At 36.9% G+C, this 19,297-nt stretch overlaps 1 non-coding gene across 1 annotated transcript; it reads right to left on the bottom strand.

Moving 5' to 3' along the window:
- Positions 1–2,826: 2,826 nt before the first annotated feature.
- Positions 2,827–2,933, bottom strand: LOC132428851 (U6 spliceosomal RNA). The gene has a single exon (XR_009520241.1). It is a non-coding gene; the product is annotated as a U6 spliceosomal RNA (small nuclear RNA).
- Between the last annotated feature and the right edge of the window lie 16,364 nt (positions 2,934–19,297).

The raw sequence follows: 19,297 nt of genomic DNA, 5'->3' as shown, positions 1-19,297 counted from the left end.
CCCATTCAGTCCATAGCAATAATTAATACAGCTAGTCATGTATTTCTCTAATACGTGTTATACTGTATAATCGAATGGCCTTTTCCAATTGGGGTTATGTGAGAGAATTAAGCAGAAAGTTATTTAAGTGACTTTTTCTGAAGTCATTAGATAGACACTATGCACCCAAGGATGGTACTCAGCTATCACTATTCTAGACGCATAGGTGAGGAGGCAATTCGTTACACACAATGGATGCCCTCGATATGGCTGAGAAGAGCTGGAGAGGGCTTAACTGCATAGACACTGGAGCTAGATTATATAGGTTCAGATCCAGGCTTTACCTGTAACTTCCTAAACAACCAGGGACAAATCACTTGATCTTTCTGTGCTTTGGTCTCCTCATCTGTAACAGGGGACAATAATATTACCTACCCTCTTCCTAGAGTTCTGAGGACTAAATGAGTTAGTAGAGATAAGGCATAATGTCTGGCCCATAGTAAGTACTATTTAAATGCAATAATAATTATTATTTTAAACACTTCACTATTAAAATAAGTGTTTGTTAATGTACCACCTGTAAGCTTCTTGCATTATATTAGTGTATATTCCACACTAACTCATAGGTGATAAATGACTCCCTTTCCCATGCTACTCCTCTTGACTAAGGTTCTTCAAAAAGCTGCATTAAATCTTTAAGCTGCTAGAACACAATTTAGTTAGAAACTCCTCCTGCCCAGGAAGCCTCAGTAACTGCTGTCCCCCAGCCTGCAGGGGTGAGTGGGGAGAATCATGGGTTTGCAATATGCAGTAAGGAAGGAGGATCGTAAGAGAGCTTGATGCCTAGAATTTCTCACTGACCCCAAAAGAGCTCTCTGGGAAAAAAAGAAGCATAAAATATCTACCTCTTTCTGTCTTTATTTCTCCTTAGCACTGCTTCTAAACTTTAAATATAAGTTAAACTCCAAACTGAATTGACCTTCTAAACTTCAAGTTTATAGCACGGATTCATTATAAGCTTGAAAGAGATACTGGTGCATTGATGAGAGCTTGCCTTCTGCATGGCAATTTTATACACAGGGAGAGCCTGGCCCAAGGTCTTAATATAACAACTATTATACATTGAATGTACCTAGTTATCTGTAATGTAAGAATAATCCTATGATTTAACTGCTGATAATACTTGTTTTGTGGATGAGGGCCATGTTACAACTGTGTTTGAAAAGAATTTTAAACGAACCCTACTGTGGGCAGGGCCCTTGGTGGGCACTTGAGTGCTAGTTTGAAGGGAAAAAATGTGTGTAAGAAACATGTGATGTTTTTGCAGTGGTTTGAGGGCTGGGTTTGGTAATTATACTCTCGAATGCAAAAATCCAATGTGGCATAATGAAAAACACACCTCTGTTCTGCTTCCAAAACTCATTCCAAATACAGGACAGTTTTTGCCCAGGCCGACTGTGTTCCATAAAGTGTGCATTCGCTCCACTTCTGTCTATAAGAGCACCAGGACAAAAATAAGATGACACAAAACTGCGTGCCGCATCCTCCCTTTAGTTCCTGTTAACTCTTTTCCTCTAAGCTGCCCTCTTCATCACTCTTATTGCTCAATCGACTTATTTGAAAACATATACAAAACCACTCTTAATAGAAGGAAGAGAAAAGTAGTCATTGTGGGTAGCAAATCAACTGTGTAGTTCAAATCATTATTACAATAAAATTTTGTTTATTAAGTACCCTGCAGAATTATAAAAAGGATAGCTTGCACTGGGTAGGAATAAAAAGCCAGCAAGGAATTACACAGTTTAATGTGAAAGTCCTTTTCTGCTACAAAATTCCTATCCAAGCCTGCCCTGCAACATTGAAAATTTGACTACAGAAATTCAAAGGAACAAAATTTGCCACGTGTATTTTGAACCGAATGTTATGAACATTCATAACATCTTTCTTCCTTATCTAAGAGAATCTTCTAATCAAGAAAGGGGAGACATTTTCAACCCTTTTTGTATGAGACTCACTGGATGTAAAAATATCAAGTACTCCCCTTAGTTGCCTACATTGGAGGGCTTATACTGTTGCTGCTTATATGTTGCTGAGGGTTTTATCAACTAGGTCATGGGGCAGTATTCTCTTTATGGTTACTCAGTGGAGAAATTTCTCTCAGAACTCAGTATCAGGAATGATTGTAATTTTCATTAACAACTTTCATGAAAAGGCTTCACTCTTTTTGCTTTTAATGCGAGGCAGCTCAAATTCCTGCCCTTATTTCACAACTTGTACTCAACTTTTAGGTATGCATTTTGCGTAATAATGTTATCCCTGGTTTTATCTTATTTGTCATACTCTAATTTTTCCTTTTCCATAATTTCTTCATCTACTCTTTTAATCTTGCACTATATTTTTGCATGTAGGCAATCTCAAATCCCCCTTTCAATAAGGCATGGTTTGAATTTCTAACTGAAGTGTCTAGAAAAAGAAGTAACTGTACTTCTTCAGCAGTTATGCTGACCAGAGAAGAACCATTGGTTTCTTCACCATGTGACACACTGCAGATGATATCAGCCTGGTGGTCTAAAATTCCCACCAATGCTAGTCAGCCAATGTGGCGAGAGGCTGCCACTTCTGCTTCTTGACACTGCATGACACAGGACCCAGGATCTCAAGTCACGACGGTTGGAACCTACCCTGACTTCAGTGCCTAACAAGACTATCATATTGTATAGGTGAGTAGAGGGTAGGTACAATCAAAACAACATCCTGGGTATATTTTGGTCTATCTTTTCTTCTTTTGTCTTAACAACTGCTGCCATTTATTGAGTTCTTACTGTGGTCCAAATACCTTTTTTCCCCCCAGATATGGAACACTTCACAAATTTGCAAGTCATCCTTGAACAGGGGCCATGTTAATCTTCTCTGTATTATTCCAATTTCAGTATATATGCTGCTGAAGCCAGCACTATTTTGGCTTATCTTAAACATTCCAAGTGGGTTCTAACTTCAAAAACTTGTTTTGCAAATACAGTTCCTTTTGGTTTGGTTGGTTACTTTCTTCCCTGATGTGTCGTGATAGGATTAATGTTCCTCTCAACCTTAGTCTCCCTCGCTTATATTTCCCTTACCTCTTAATGTATAACTGAATTAGAAGGTTTTTTTGCTCTTCTTGAGTATTACCCCCAAACCAAAACCATAAAAAGGCATTACACAAATACAAAAAAAATTTTTTTAAAGGAAACAAAAAGGCAGCTATAAGGCCAGAACCAAACCAAACCAAATAACAAAACAGCAAAAAAACCCAAAATAAACTCCCCAATTACCACAAGCAGCACCATAATAAACAAAGTTAGAAGACAAAATGAAATGAGAAAAATATCTGCAATGTATGAACATAGGTCAATTTTGTTAATATATGAATCTTTCTTAAGAATCAATGAGGAAAAAAAATCCCAGAAGAAAAATGAATTAAAGGCATGAATGAGCAGTTGACTAAGAAGAATACAAATGAACAAAACACATATGAAAAAAAGATTTAATCTTACTAGTTTTTTTTTATTTTAAATTTTTAAAGTTATTTCTAAATACAAATTAAGATATATTGAGAATTTTTGCTTATCAGATTGGGGAAAAATTTAAAAAGAATTATAAAACCTGATAGGAATGTGATTGAATCTTCCTGGAAAAAAAATTGATGATAAAGATGACAAGCTTGTACAGTGTGCTTCATTAACTCTCACACAGATCCATGAGTAAACGTGTACAGTTTGTGGGATGGAGTGGGAAGCAATGTGGAGGTCCATTATTAGGGAATGAAGAAGTAAAATGCATGCATACATACAGGGCTTCCCTGGTGGCGCAGTGGTTGAGAGGCCACCTGCCAATGCAGGGGACACGGGTTCGTGTCCCGGTCCGGGAAGATCCCACATGCTGCAGAGCGTCTAGGCCCATGAGTCATGGCCGCTGAGCCTGCGCGTCCGGAGCCTGTGCTCCACAACGGGAGAGGCCACAACAGTGAGAGGCCCGCGTACCACAAAAAAAAAAAAAAAAAATGCATGCATACAGTGGAATGCCATGCAGCAATTATAATAAATTAGCTATATTTTCATATAACATGATCATATCTCAAATTCATAGTACTTAAGGTTAACACGTAAGAAACAAAATGAGATTTTTAGCGCAGCATCACTGGTATATCTTAAAAGCACATATATACAACACCACGATGAGTTTTTCAGATACACATATTTCTACATAGAAGAATGGACAGTGAATTTAAAGGATAGATATTAAATACACTGGGATGGGTACCTGGGAGAGAGGAAGATGGGGGATAAAGAGAATAAAAATAGCACGAAATAACATATAAGAGAAGTCTTACTTAGACTACTAAGCCATGAACTGAAGTGTGTGAGAAACTCAACTTGGGGCAGCTGAGGTGCCTGTCCATGGAACCAGAAATTGTACTTCTGCTAGAATTTATTCTATGACAATAGTTAGTCTCTGTTGATTTTCTACTTTTTAAAAGCCTGAAGTAAAACATATTTCACAATCAAAAATCTTTGATTTTGATCAAAGATTAAACATAAATCCTGATGGTTTTCCATACAGTGAACACACTCATATAATCAACTCCCAGATCAAGAAACAGAATATTTTCAATTCCTTGACGTTTTTTGAGCCATTACTGGACTCCATCAAAGGTAACCACTATTCTGATCTCCCACACCACAGATTAGTTTTATCTGTTTAACCTTTCTATAAATGGTATCTCTTTTGTGTCTGCTTCTTTCTTTCTCTATTATGTTTGTGAGATTAACCCATGTTTTTGCAAGAGACAGTATAATTTTTTTTTAACCATGTAAACTGGATTAATTTGAGTATGTTTAAAATAGTCAAGAAACTTTCCAAAGTTTCTTAGGTATGTTAATGTGTTTTGGACACCTAACATATCAATTATAAATAGTTCTTATATTGTCACTAAAACCCAGCACAGTATATAATAGCCAATTTTTAAAAACAAACTTTGAATCCTGAAAATGCAAGTACTTCTAATAAAGAAGTCGCTAAGACTAACATAACAGCTTTAGCGCCTACAGATAATGAGACTATGCTAGATATTCTGTAACAGACCATGGAGTGATACAAAGACAACACATAGCCTCTAGACTCAAAGAACTTGTGGCCCAAAGTGATATCATGACAATAACATGCAAACCAGGCTTCTTTCAACACAGACGTCATATGTAACCTCCCTCTGGTTGCAGGTGCTACATTACTCAGTTGTTTTACAACTGAAGACCGAAACCAGTTAATATCTACAGTAATGGAAGAACAAAGAACAAGTCCATGCTTTTTTCTAGATTTCTGTTTTCAAACCCTACTTGATTCAATAAGAGTATCTACGCTGACTGAGGCTATTCATTCATGCAATGAGTATATAGATTTAAAATGTTTGCCTTAAAAGTCTCCTCTGTTCAGGACCATAGTGTCGGGCTCAGCAAAGGCACAGGCCTATTTCTTCTACTTAAGTGCATCTTCTTTTTCTGCTCGTGTGAATGACCTTCTAATCCTCACTTTGCTTCACTGAATTGCTGACTCTATTCCATCAAAAATTGTACATTGGTAAGGAACAACAATAAAATGACTTTTTAATGGCAAAATTAACTCATCAAAAGAAACAGAATAGTAATCTTGTACTATTCATATTAAAAAAGTAATCCTCTGCAATTCCATGCACTGAGGCACTACAGATTGCTATACTGTTGTCAGTTGATAACTGGTAATCACACTTAATGGGGAGAGAGACAGTATAATATTTTAATGTTCAAACATCACAATTTATTCATTCTACTATTGATGAACTTCAAGTTGCTCTCAGTTTTTTATTATTATGAATAAGGCTGCTATGAACATTCTTGTCCATGTCTTTTTGGACAAGTGCATGCTTTTCTCTTTGGGGAAGAGGAGGACCAAGGAGTAGAATAGTTGGGTCATAAGATTTGTATATGATAAGCTTTAGTAGATACTGCCAACCAATTTTCCAAATTGACTGTACCAATTTTTACTTCCACCAGCAGTATATGAGAACTTGACTGGTTTCATATCCTCACCAATACTAGTCCTTTTAATTTAAGCTATTCTGGTAGGTGTCTTGTTCTCACTATTTTTAACTTAAATCAGCTTCTGGATTTAATTTCTTTTAAAATCCAGATTAGATTTTACAGCCTAATAATTCCATTTCTCTCTTAGTAGTCCCAAGCCCCAGTGTCATCTCATCTTACTTATTGGTCAAATCCCCAGTGAAGATCAATCATTCTGACTTCTCTGCCTTGCACATCACCTACTGTTTACACCTGAAGGGAATTAATTATGCAGCAGTACAGCTTGGTATCTTTATATATTGAGAGCCAACCTTAAGTGGGCTCTCTCTCCATCCCCATTGCTGCTCTCCCAGTCCAGCCCATCTTGATCTCTTGTGCATTACTGCAATAGCCACCTGAGCAGTCTCCTGGCTCCTCTTTCATCTTTTCTCTAGAGGGATCTTTCCAAAACACAAATGTGATCACGAGATTCCCTGAATTACTCTTTAATGGCTTCCATTGTCTTCAGGTTCATTTCAGATCACATCTCTGACACTCCTTAAGCTGTTTCCCCTACACATTCTTGACATTCTATCTAGCTCAGTGTTTCTCAAATATTTTTGACTTGGCTCCTACACATAATGAAACAAAAGTTTTTAAAACAAGATTTAACCTTTCTACAGTGATACACTCTGGTATTTTCCATTCTCTTTTATTCTATCTCATTTTACATGAAATATTGGCCATGACTAAAGGAATTGGTTTTATAACTAATGGGTTGCAACCAGCACTTTGTAAAACATATTAGCTCTACTATAGATCTTTCAGTTTCTGTAAAACCCTTCATTTCTCCTCTCCAGGAACCTTTTGTCATATATCTCTATCAGTAGTCTCTCATCTTTCAGGGCTCCACTCCAGGAAGCATTTCCTGATCACCCCTCTTTTATACTCCATTTATTTACTCACTCTGTCATGTAATTCTCTGTTTACTTACATTTTCCAATGCACTGTAAGGTCCTCGAAGCCAAGAGATAGGATTTTTTTGATCATCATCATAACTTGAATGCCTGGCACATAGCAGGCATTTATCAAATATTTGTTGAATGAATGAACTGTGTGTGTGTATATATATACATATATACATATATATATACACATACACATATATACATGTATACACACATGTATATATACATTTATTATAGCATTGTTTATATATATATATACACACACACACACAAACACATATATGTGTCAATATTTATCCTTCTAATATTATAATATTGGAAACTGATTAACTAGCCAACATTTGGGCATTTAAGAATATGGAATATTGTGATACAATATAGGAAATGATTTAGATGAATACCTATTGGTATGAAACAATGTAATTGGTTACTGGGAAGATTAAATGAAATAGAGCAGACAAAGTGCTCCCTGGCACATTGCAAGTACTCATCTAATATCCAACAGCCACTTTTGTTATGAATTAATAAGATGCATTCATAATAGACAGAATAGAATAAAAGAAAAGTTGGCAGTAAGGAAAGGAAGACAGCTCCAAGAGTCCAGAAAAGCAAAAGGAAGGAAGGAGAGTCAACACCTCTGGAAGGTGTCTTTGTGATTTTTAGCTCTACCTGCCCATTCCACAGATGGAAAAACAAAGTCCAAAATGCATAGAGAGCCCATCTTTTGACACACGCCTAAAACCTAGGTCCTGATCTCGTCTGAGATGCTTTAAAATACCAAACAGAAGGGTATCTGTGAACATATCTTCAAACAAAAATTATTTCTGAATATGCCTGAGAGAACTGAGAGGAACCTCCTGGGAGGGCTTTGCAGGACTTCATCTTTATTAGGACTCAGAGATTTGCAAGGTTCAGTGCATTAATATCTAGATTAACTTACTCATACTCAGATGGAATACAATGCAATTATTTTGATTCAAGCTTTCTTGATTATAATCACACTTTAGTCCGGCCTTCTTGAGGTCAATTTGATTATGTTTTGCATGCTCTTTTAACCACATATTTACTGACTTGCTTTGGGACTGCGTTACCAATGACCCAGCTCATCTTTTACCATTTGATCCTTTCTAATTTCAATCTGAAAGGGTTCTTATTCTTAATTTCAATTTGGAATTACTTTGCTGATGCCCCGTTTATAATATAAACACTATAGTATAATATCACCTGTGTTGCTTTTAAACAAAGCTTGATAAATGGCAAAGATTATGTCATTCTATCGACATGAGCTTATTAAACATTTATATTTCTGAGACTAGAAATATAATTAAATCCACCAGCATAATGTGTGAAATATTTGAGCGGGGTATTTTAGTTTAGCTTTTTGTTTGTTTGTTTTGTTTTGTTTTTTAAACTTTGGCAGGACCTAAAAGGCTGGTTTACATAGTTTTTAAAATCCAATCTGCAGCTGATAAGAAAGCAGCAGCATTCAGAAAATGTAGGAAAGTTTAAAATCAGCTTTAAAAATTATTTAAGTTCTGAGTTTTATATTATTAAAGTAATATAATGGTAGCAAATAGTAGTCATATGAAAGGGGTAAGGTCAAATGCAATAACAATTTCATTCAAGCAGATACATACAGTGTAGACTCTGAGGATACCTTCTCTTGCTACTCATAATTCAGGACTGGCCTGTTTCAGTATCTCCTATTTTCCTCGCTCTCCTTGCTCTTACTTCCTTTGTTTCCATGCTGCCCCTACAACCATTCCTTCATTACTTACTTTGTCTCTCTTTGCACTTTTTTTCTTGTTTCTTCTTGATTTCTTAAATTTCCCTTCCTCTTCCCTTTGTTCCCTTCTTCACTTGCTCTGCCCCTTATCTCCCTCCTGGTCTCCTCTTTGGTGTTTTTTGGCAGACAGAGCCCGCGTCTGATCCTTAATACAACCCCAGCCTAAACCCGGGCTCTTATCTCAAGTCCTAAGACCCCCAACCAGCAATCTACTTCCCTTGTTCAGACATAAAGACAGGTGGTTTTGTCCCTTAACGAGAGGACTTTTTGACGCTCTAGGATAAAGCAATTTGGCAGACAACCTTTTCAATCTCCATGTGGGTATTGTGAATGGGGATGAAGAAGCAGGAGTTTAAGAACTCAGGTCTCTGTCTTGGGGCTAAGGAGCGATGGTTCATCGCTCCATTGCATGTTTCTCCTTAGGTTCCTGCCTGGAACTTGAAACTGGGCTGCTCAGGGTAATCAGCTTCTCTATGAAAAGAGGCAACTCTGCATTCATTCAAACCTTTAGCAAAAATGTTTCAAGTGCCCACTGCGAACCAAGCTGTTAGGGGTTGTACAGTATAACTGTGCTGTCCTTGAGCAGTTCTCGGGCTCTCTCTCTGTTTAAGAGAGAGAGAGAATGGGGTTGTCTCCCCCAGTCCAATATAATCAGCTTGGTGGAATCTTCCAACTAGCAACGATGGAAATACCATCTCCCTGGAAGCTCTCAGTCAAGAGAAGGGAGAATGTGGACTCCACGTGGGGATTGAGTCTCGAGGTCCTCATAGGAATCTCAGGACATCCTCCAACAGCCACCTCTTAGTTCCTTGTCTTCCTCCCTGTTCTCAGTTGACCCCCAAAATGCTAGGTTTGGTTTTTTAAAATACTAATTACTGTCCCTTACAAGAGCCGCTTATGCACTATGTACTGTACTGTATGCCGTACAAAGATGATTACGCATACCATTAAATATGTGGCAGACTAACATTATTTACATGTTATATTTTATTTCATCTCTCAACTATATTCTCCTATGCTCAATCATCAGACTTTTTACTCATGTAGCATACTTTTGTACTCAAGTTTGAACAATGAGAGGGGACATTAGTCTATAGTGCATTAGATCAAATTGATTTCAGGAATAGTAACCACAGAATAATATATTTTATATTCTTGGTTTGGTTCTCTGAAAAGAAACTCTTCCAGAATTTATGTCAAAAGAAAGAATATATGAACTACTCCTTCCAGGTAAAATTTACCTGGGCGGGCATTTAACAGAATACCTACTCTCATAGATGAAGAATTGTTGTATGATTTGAGTACATATGCACTGGACATATATATGTAGAAGAGAGAAAGAAGTGTGGAAGTGTAGAAACCAAAATTCATTTGCTACCACAACTGTATATGACCTAAACTTTCTTGAGTCTTGGATATTTATCCTCAAAACTAGTTTTTACATTTGAATATATAATTACTTCCATTTCTTTATGGTTGTGGAAGAATTTTAAAATATATGTTTAATCATTGGAATCTATTACATAGAATCTTAAAATATTGGGAAATTTTTTTCCTATTCCTCCTTCACATAAATGCATTTTTGTTTGCTTGCCATTTAATAAAATGTGGGGAGAAGATAAGTTGAGGGTTTAGTCTCTGCTGAAGATCTATTGTGCTTCTTAAGATGTGTTGTGTGATTGATGAAGTATTTTGGAATTTTTATACAACTATGGCTGTAAAGCTCCTGGGGTCAAGGATTGGATGCTTAATACATAGCCATTGGAGCCAACATACAAAAGTATTTCAGGAAATTTTTTTTAATTTTTATTTTATATTGGAGTATAGCTGATTAACAATGGTGTGTTAGTTTCAGGTGTTCAGCAAAGTGATTCAGTTATACATATACATGTATCTATTCTTTTTCAAATTCTTTTCCCATTTAGGTTATTACAGAATATTGATCAGAGTTCCCTGCGCTATACAGTAGGTCCTTGTTGGTTATCTATTTTTTTAACTTTTTTTTTTTGACCATGGCATGCAGCATGCAGGATCTTAGTTCCCCGGCCAGGGATCAAACCTGTGCCCCCTGCATTGGGAGTGCAGAGTCTTAACCACTGGACCTCCAGGGAAGTCCAGTTATCTATTTTCAGTATAGCAGTGTACACATGTACACACTGCTATACCTAAAATAGGAAAATTTTTTTGAATGAATGACTTTGTATAATGATTCTGTATGGAATTGATTCATTTACTCAAGTAGCCAACCAAACCAGTTTACTCAATGTCATTGATTTTTCAGCCTTATTTAAATATAATCTATAAAGTGGAAAGTCAAAATGAGTGAAGGGATAGAAAGATTTTCATTATTGTACTGTAGTGAAAAGATAAAAACTTTCAGTTCTACGAAGAAAATTCTTTCTAAACTTTTGAATCCCTGAATAGAGGGAAGGGGGTTGGTAGAGACTCCGAAGACAATAATTTTAAAACAAAAAACAAACTAGTCCTTTAATTATAGCATAATTACCAGATTTCAAACTGTGAATTCACTTTTGCTTTGGTCTTTTAAATAAATTATGTATGTTTTCCATATGTGGCCCTACACCAAAACTCCTTTTTAATCTGGGAAAACATTTCCAAAATCCAAGTTAGTATCTAAGCTCTGGGATATTAATTTGATTTTGGATTCCTCCATAAACTTTCCATGTTTAGCAATCTTTTTGAACTGTCCCTTGGGATACACATGTTTGTATTACACATATTCTATGTCTTTTAATAGTAATGTTTAGGAATTCAGTAGGAAAAAAATAATGTCCTTGTAAATTTGATCTCTTTTGCAAACATCAGAACATGAAATGTTCATTGGCTTACCCCCCAATAGGTTTACATTAATAAACCATCAATTGTAAGCTCAACCATCCAGTTCCAAAGAAACTTTCAACTTCAATATTATATGCTGTCTAATTCTGTTGTACATTTAACAAAGGATTAAGGCATAATGCATTTTTAATAAACTGAAATATTAATGACAAAAGGCTTTTAAGAGAAAATTTTCAAAGAATTACTCATCATAAACATGGTTTCAATAGAATTTGTTTATAAAGCTGAGTAAAGAAAAAGGAATGGATAATTAAAACTTTCAAAATATGTTTTCCTTTTATATGAAATGGTCAACTCATAGATAACAGCAAAAAATATGGGAACACTCTTGGGGGTGATGTACTAATTCCCAAACCCCGAGATTTTCTACTTTTTCCCCAAGTTTTTATGAAACTGCTTGTATTAAACATGTACAGCCTGGATTGCATTTAGCCAACCAGACTCCTTAATGAGCCTCACTCCACCATCATAAATGCCTTTCTCAGTAGCCACTAGGAATCCCAAAACTGCTGCTAATGAGCTGATGAAGAGTAACAAGATCTGAACCAGAGCATTGATCAATCCAGTACTCTCCTGCTCTTAACTCTACTGTCTATAAGCAAGGTCAAGATTTTATGCTTTGTCCTTGACAGCATTTCAACACTGACAATGGACTAATTTTCATGGCTTTGAAAAACTGGAAGCTAATTCATCCAATTAGAGTTGTATTGGGCTAAATTTAACAGAACCCCACCAACAGTGGCTTAAACAATAAAGTTTTTTCCTCAAATAAATTAGAAGTCCAGAAGGAAGCATTACAAGCATTAAAGAAATCACCAAAGACTGAGGTTCCTTCTAGTTTCCTGCTCCATCTTCCATGGTGTTTGATTTCCATGATTACAAGATGGTGGCTCCCTCTCTAGGCATAATATCTGTGACCTTAGCTGGAAGAAGGAAGTGCCTGCCAGCTGAGCCTGCCCCTTTCTAACAAGGAAAACACAGCATTCCTAGAAGCTCTGCCAGTAGAATTCTGCTTATATCTCAATGGCCAGAACCGTTTCACATAGGCCACCACTAGTTGAAAGGGTAGCTTGGAAAATCAACTTTCTTTTTGTGGAGTACTTTGCTTCCCCCAATAAAATCTATTCTCCATTGGTAAGGATGAAGGGAGGAAAAAAGAAATTGGGTAGACAAGTGAGAGTGCTTGAAACGTCTGATGTGGCTCGTTATGGTGACCAAATAAATGACCCATTTTCTACTTTACTTCATTCATGTTGTATAGATTCAGCCTCAAATATGACCTGCTATAATCAGAAGATCCCAAAACAGTTTATATCACAACAACAAGCTTTAGCTCTCAAATCCTCCATTCTTTCCTGCAGGCCTAGACACAGCCTCAGGGACTTCCCATGTGTTTCCTATGGAGTTTGCAGAAAGGGCAGAGCTTGCCAGAATGGGTCAGAAAGATGATTTGGGCTCTTTTGCCTTAGTCATTCTTTTCACTCACATAGCCTGAATCCCATCTCATTTAGCACAACACACTGAAAGCTGAGAACTACAGTCCTAGTTTCTGGCCTACTTACGTTTCTGCGTTTATTAGAAAACCCTTCTTTATCCCTCAGTGTTTCTACATCAGGTAAGTCCACAAATACTCACGTGATAATGAATGACCTAGATTAGGGGTCTGCAAACTAGAGCCCATAGTCAAACCTGGCCAGCCGCATTTTTGTAAATAAAGTTTTCTTAGAGCATAGCTGTGCCCATTCCTTTATGTTTGCAGATGGCTGCTTTCACACTGCCAGAGCAGAGCTGAGTAGCTGCAACAGAGACCATCTGGCTTGCAAAGTCTAAACTATTTACTATCTGGCCCTTTACTGAAAGAGTTTGCTGATCCTTGATCAGATAGTCAATATATAAAAAGGAGCAAATATTTGTATTTTGTGAGGATCACTTCCTCCTAAACACGTAACAAATACTGTTTCTTCCTGTTTTATTCCTGAGCCACTACCCAAGAGCAGAGGCAAAGGACTTGGCCGAAGCAGTTCATAAAAATATTGGGAAGTGAAGCACAGGAATTAATTAGAGTTTTCAATAGGTGAAGCAATGAAGTGAGAAGCTTTGAAAGGTTGGGACTACCCATGTCAATCACTGGAGTATTGTTGTCAGTCCTCGCTTACAGATTAGGAATATAATTCAGAGGTAAGCCATTTTTCAAGGTAGAAAGAGCGAATTTTCAAGATACAAACATCAAAATAAAATTCTCCCAAAGGGAAATAAGTAGCTTTTCCCTACAATTCCAAGCAAAATTAAGTGTTTTCTTCATTGGACTCCTAGAAGACTTTGGTGGATTATATTGTAATTATTTGCCTTGACATCTTTTTCTCCCAATAGTTCATTAAGGGAGGCATTGGCTTAGTGAGTTTTCTTTTTTTTTTTTAATCTCCATTGCCCATCAGGATACATGGATCATAGTAAGTGCTAAAAACATACCTTTTATCAGAAGAATTAATTAATTATTAATTAATTTTTGTATTTGAAGTCTTATTTTAGTGTTTTATGGATAGTATAAAAGAGGTCTGGTTACCAATAGTCTATAGTAAAGGATTAACTTTGCCCTAAGAGAGGTTTGGCCTTTGTACCCAGCTCTTGGGAAGCAACCTTTAAGTCCTCAGAATGTCCTGCTTGATAAGTGTTTTTGTTTATTTGGTCCCTTGAGCCACAACAGTCTATGCTAACAATGTAATTTATGGTGGGGTATCAGCTCACCGTATAGCCATGCAGTATTAGCTCAACCTCTGAAAGGGCTAGAGGCTAAGGTCAGTGATGGAGCCAGTCAACCATGTCTATATGACTGATCCCTAATAAAATCTGTGGACACCAAAGCTCAAGTGAGCTTCTCTGGTTGGCAACATTCTGTGTGTACTGCCACACATAGTTGCTACAAGAAACAGACATTGTTGCATAACTCCACTGGGAAAGGACAACTGGAACACTCACCCTGGAACTCCAAATGCAAAATCTGAGGAGGGTGGAGATGGCTCCAAGTTCAAGCTCCTTGACTCCAGGGCCCATCAGCCATCCATTGTGACAAGACTGTGCTGCTTCCTTCATGATGTAGAGAAGAGAAGCCAGAGTTAACCTCCAGTCTAGGTCTCCATACCTTCTGCACACGGGACAGGGGCCACAGTGGTGATTACAGTGAAGGTCACTGGCTTCAGAGCAAGATATGCTCTTTGGTTTTTTTGTTTGTTTGTTTTGGGATTTTTTTTTTTTTTTGGCTTCTTAGTTTTTTTTTTTAATTGAGGCATAGTTGATTTACAATATTATATTAGTTTCACGTGTACAACAAAGTGATTCATATATATATATTTTTCAGATTATATTCCATTATAGGTTATTACAAGATTTTGAATACAATTCCCTGTGCTATACAGTAAATACTTGCTGCTTATCTATTTTATGTGTAGTAGTTTGTTACCTGTTAATCCCATACTCCTAATTTGTCCCTCCTTCCCTCCTTTTCCCCTTTGGTAACCATAAATTTTTTGTCTATGTCTGTGAGTCTGTTTCTGTTTTGTTTTTGTTTTTGTTTTGTGGTACGTGGGCCTCTCACTGTTGTGGCCTCTCCCTTTGCGGAGCACAGGCTCTGGACGTGCAGGCTCAGCGGCCATGGCTCACGGGCCCAGCCGCTCCACGGCATGTGGGATCTTCCCGGACCGGGGCACGAACCCGTGTCCCCTGCATTGGCAGGCGGACTCTCAACCACTGCGCCACCAGGGAAGCCCTGTTTCTGTTTTGTATATAGATTCATTTGTATCATTTTTTAGATTCCACATATAAGTGATATCGTACAGCATTTGTCTTTCTCTGTCTGACTTACTTGACTAAGTATAATATTCCCTAGGTTCATCCATGCAGTTGCAAATGGCAATATTTCATTCTTTTTTATGGTTGAGTAATAGTCTATTGTATATATTGCTCTTTGGTTTTTGACAGCTCCATTTTTCTCTTTGCCCTAAGAGCGTCTATAACAATAGGTTAATAACTGCTCCTAATCAACTTTCTATTTCCTCCTTTGCAGAGAAATAATAGCCGCTTAGGAAGCTGGTCTCATTCTTGCTAAATAAACATCCCCACAAGCCAAGGTGATAGGTGAAGAATTTGCCTCTCCAGGCTGGGAAACTTGGGAAACCAGCAGTCAGTGGGGGCTTGGTGAGGGTGCATGATTATTTTCTTTTCCCTTTGGTAACTTCAAGGTCACAGAGAGTGAAGAGGAAGTAAGACTGGAATCCCCTGACCTGACCCTCAGTGCAGCACTGTAGAGGTAGTGTTGACCATTGAGCCATCTGGAACAGATCGGTCAAGGATGCCCAAAACTCTGCTCTCAAAGACTGCCAGCTCAGACTTATGACATGTAACTGACACAGGCAGTGGCTGCTATATGTGTGCTGTTAGGAGAGGAGTTAACTTTTCCCTTCTTCCCCTGGGAATCCGGAGATGTCTGGCTCAGCATGTGAGTCAGAGGCCAGCCCACATGACCCGGAGTCCAGACAGATCACAGGTACATGAAGACAGATCTTCCAAGAGTAAATTTAAATAGCACTCAGGCTCTAAAACATTAATTACTCCATAAGTCTTTAGGTTGAGATACTAAGATTTACTGCAATTCTTTCCTCCACTTAGGTCAAGCACAATGAATCGTATACTACCCAAGACTAAAAGACAAATTCCAAACAAGAGGACACAGTAACTGCTATTCAGGTAGCCTAAAAAGCAACACGTGGGGACCCTGATTTTTATATCCATTTATGGATATAATTCACTCCCGGTTCAAATGGATTTCTCCTCTGTTGTTACATTGCAATTCAAATATTGGACATTTGGAGTATAAACCTATGTGGCAAATCTCCAATGTCAATATGTCCTGAGCAGAAATTTGATCCTTGGTCTCTGCTTTTTCCTGAATGGATCTTTTCTAACCGTCCAGGAAGAAAGGTCTTTGATTTATTAGAATTGGGTCAGTCACATAAGGCCCAGCAGCCACGACAGACATAGGCCCAATGCATTCATATTTGAGATGCCTCCAAGGCTGACGAGTTCAGAAGCTGTCATCACACTGGCATCCTTTGGACAAACTTTGCCTTGAGTCATCCTTCAAAACCTTTATATAAGGGCTTCTTCAGTCTTGTCTTTGTGCCCCTGAGAACTATTTTATTCAGTTTCATCTGCCCAGAGCTATGGATTTGTCAATCTCGCCACTCGTGATGGCTGGCCTTTGTTTACATTCCAGAAACCTGAGATTGTAGAAACACCATTCTTACTGACTCTTGCAGTGCACATGGGGTGGTCTCGATCTAAGTCGCTGGTCACCTTGGGTCAAACGGCTGATTTCTTAACATTTTTTGAATTATACTTTTAACTCATGTACATCTTTCAAAATGGCATAATTTAATCGAAGACAGTTTGTACTTACAGTGGCCACTTTGGACAAGAACAGAAAAGGAAATAAAATCTTAACTATCCAATGGTCTTTATTTATTTATTTTAACATTTTTATTGGAGTATAATTGCTTTACAGTGTTGTGTTAGTTTCTGCTGTATAACAAAGTGAATCAGCTATACATATACATATATCCCCATATCTCCTCCCTCTGCGTCTCCCTCCCATCCTCCCTATCCCACCCCTCTAGGTGGTCGCAAAGCACCGAGCTGATCTTCCTGTGCCATGCAGCTGCTTCCCACTAGCTATCTATTTTACGTTTGGTAGTGTATATATGTCAATGCTACTCTCATAATTTAATCATGACAATTTGTACTTACAGTGGCCACTTTGGAGAACTTTGAACATGAACAGAAAAGGAAACAAAATCTTAACTATCCATCAGTCTTTATTTTTTTAAATTGACATAGGAAAACTTCCAAATGCAATTAGGATTCTAAAATGGTCCCCTTAAAAGATTTGCCAATAGCCACAGTTTTAAAAGAAAAGTTTATTTAAAAGTTTAGACTTATCATGGATACATTCTTTAGGCTGCCCTGAACTCTACCAAAAAGAAAAAGGAACTTGAAGATTCTGTGGGAAAATAAAGAGGCTTCAAGCAAGACTTCAGCACCTAATTTCCAACGAACCCCTTAAACCAGCAAGGAAAATTATCTCTAATGATAGGAGGACAGAAACAAACCTTTTTAGTAGATTCAGACACTGCACTTTCAACTAGAAGTCCTGCCATGGTGTCTACATGTAGCTGACAGGGGTATTTAAACCCCTCAGACCCTCCCTTTCACCCAATCTATAATGACTTCTTCCATATTTGTAGCTGGCTCATTTAATTTTTTCCCCATCTCATTGGAAACTTTAAACACTAATTACTTTAAAAAGTTGTCACTATATGTCACTCTAGGAATGTTTAATTTAGATAGATCTAACCAAAAGGGAAAGATATCAGAAATTAGGTTTAATGGAACAAGTTCTTGCTGACTTTTAAAAACAACATCGATATATTTAGGTCTTGAAAAAACCCCCAAACTATGTGGCCTTAGTTTCTGGGTAACAAGACAAGAAGGAAAGCAAAATGCCAAGAGCTTTTATCTATGATTTATAATATTTAAATTTTTGGCTTGTAAGTATACACATTTATAAATTATATTTTTAAAAATTTCATGTAATATTCTTATCAAAATGATTCCTTGGGCAAATAGCTGATTTAATCATTTCAGGTTTAAAAACTGCTTTATGTTTTGTTCTTTTTTATGGCTAAGTAATATTCCATTGCCATTTGCAGCAACATGGATGGACTTAGAGATGGTCATACTGAGTGAAGTAAATCAGACACAGAAAGACAAATATCATATGATATTGCTTATATGTGGAATCTAAAAAAAAGGGTACAAATGAACTTATTTACAAAACAGGAGTAGAGTCACAGATGTAGAAAACAAACTTATGGTTACCAGGAGATGGCGGTTGGGAGGGAGGGATAAATTGGGAGATTGGGCTGACATATACACACTACTACATATAAAAGAGATAAATAATAAGAACCCGCTCTATAGCACAGGGAACTCTACTTAATACTCTGTAATGGCCTATATGGGAAAAGAATCTAAAAAAAAAAAAAAATAGTGGATATAGGTATATGTATAACTGATTCACTTTGCTGTACACCTGAAACTAACACAACATTGTAAATAAACTATACGCCAATAAAAAAAATTTTAAAATACTGCTTTATGTTTTTCCCTTGATTTCACCACCATATTAAAAACAATGTTAACAAAATATTCTAGTTTATGCTAGACTTTATTTTTCATAAAATGTCTAATTTGAATTCCCTAAATTTACTTTATTGGTTTTGCTAGTTAATCCCTTAAGATATAAAATTGAATATTATATATTTAAGTATATTGTATCATAATAGGTAGAGGCTTTATGAAAAGAGATAAATTTATATAAAGCTACAAACCATAAGATTTGTCAAGACTCTCAGTTTAAAAATCTTAATATTATTTTGATTTTACTGAGAAATAATCTTTAGATACTTGAGCATATAATTTTAATATATTTGTGTTATTATTTAATACATGTAGAGCAGTCTTTAATTAAGAGGTTAAAAAACACACAAATACATTTGATTTATTTTAACATATGTGTTCAT

This window comes from Delphinus delphis, chromosome 7, assembly GCF_949987515.2.
Source record: "Delphinus delphis chromosome 7, mDelDel1.2, whole genome shotgun sequence".
Taxonomy (NCBI): Eukaryota; Metazoa; Chordata; class Mammalia; order Artiodactyla; family Delphinidae; genus Delphinus; species Delphinus delphis.
The sequence above is the reverse complement of the archived record's forward strand: the minus strand, read 5'-3'. Positions and strand labels throughout refer to the sequence as shown.